The following is an 839-nucleotide window of genomic DNA, read 5'->3' on the forward strand; positions in this document are numbered from 1 at the left end:
GATTATTGCCTTAATAAAGACCAAAGTTGAAAATTTGATAAAGGAAATACAGGCCAATAACACACACGGTACCTTTCGCTCAAGCATTCCTAGCATGCCGTACCAGGAGCCGTTTGGAAGCTTTGCGCCCCAAAGGCCATCGACAGAAGGCACCAATTCATAGCTGCAAAGAGAGGAGCAAACCAGAGTCGATTCATATAGACAGAAATATAGACGAATAGATGGTAGATATACATGTAGAAAGAAACGAATGGTTATATAGAAATGTAGATACGTATGTATAATGGCAGATAGGAAGCCAGCAGGGAAGCTAAAACATGGAAATATAAATCTGTATGCGCTCTATATCTAACTCGAATTAAAAGAAAGGTAAGTGCGTAGATAGGCAGACAAAAAAAGAGATTAATTGATTATGAAGGGGTAGATATTGATGTACCTTTACATATCACAGTATTAGATAACACAGGAGCTAGTTATATCTAATTTGTATTACTACGATATAATCTTATCCCAAGATGCTTCAAGTGCCTAACGATCTTGACTAAATATCTAAAGCACTCTGCGTAATGAACATAGCATAACATAAGAGACACTGGAGGCAGATAAAACAGGCCAGGAAATACCGTGAGGCACACCAGGGATATTCCGGACTAAAAGACTCAACTCGTAACCTCTAATTAAGAGTCACGAATAGATTCAACAACTCACCAAAGGTTTAGTTTTTCTGCGACGACTTTCAAGATGTCTATGGCGGGGCCTCTGGCGGGGTTGGTGTATGACAGCGATGGGAACTGGAGGAGGTGTTAGGAGACGAATAGCAAGTTGTTTAAGGGAGTATC

This window comes from Penaeus monodon, chromosome 25 (assembly GCF_015228065.2).
Source record: "Penaeus monodon isolate SGIC_2016 chromosome 25, NSTDA_Pmon_1, whole genome shotgun sequence".
Classification (NCBI taxonomy): Eukaryota; Metazoa; Arthropoda; class Malacostraca; order Decapoda; family Penaeidae; genus Penaeus; species Penaeus monodon.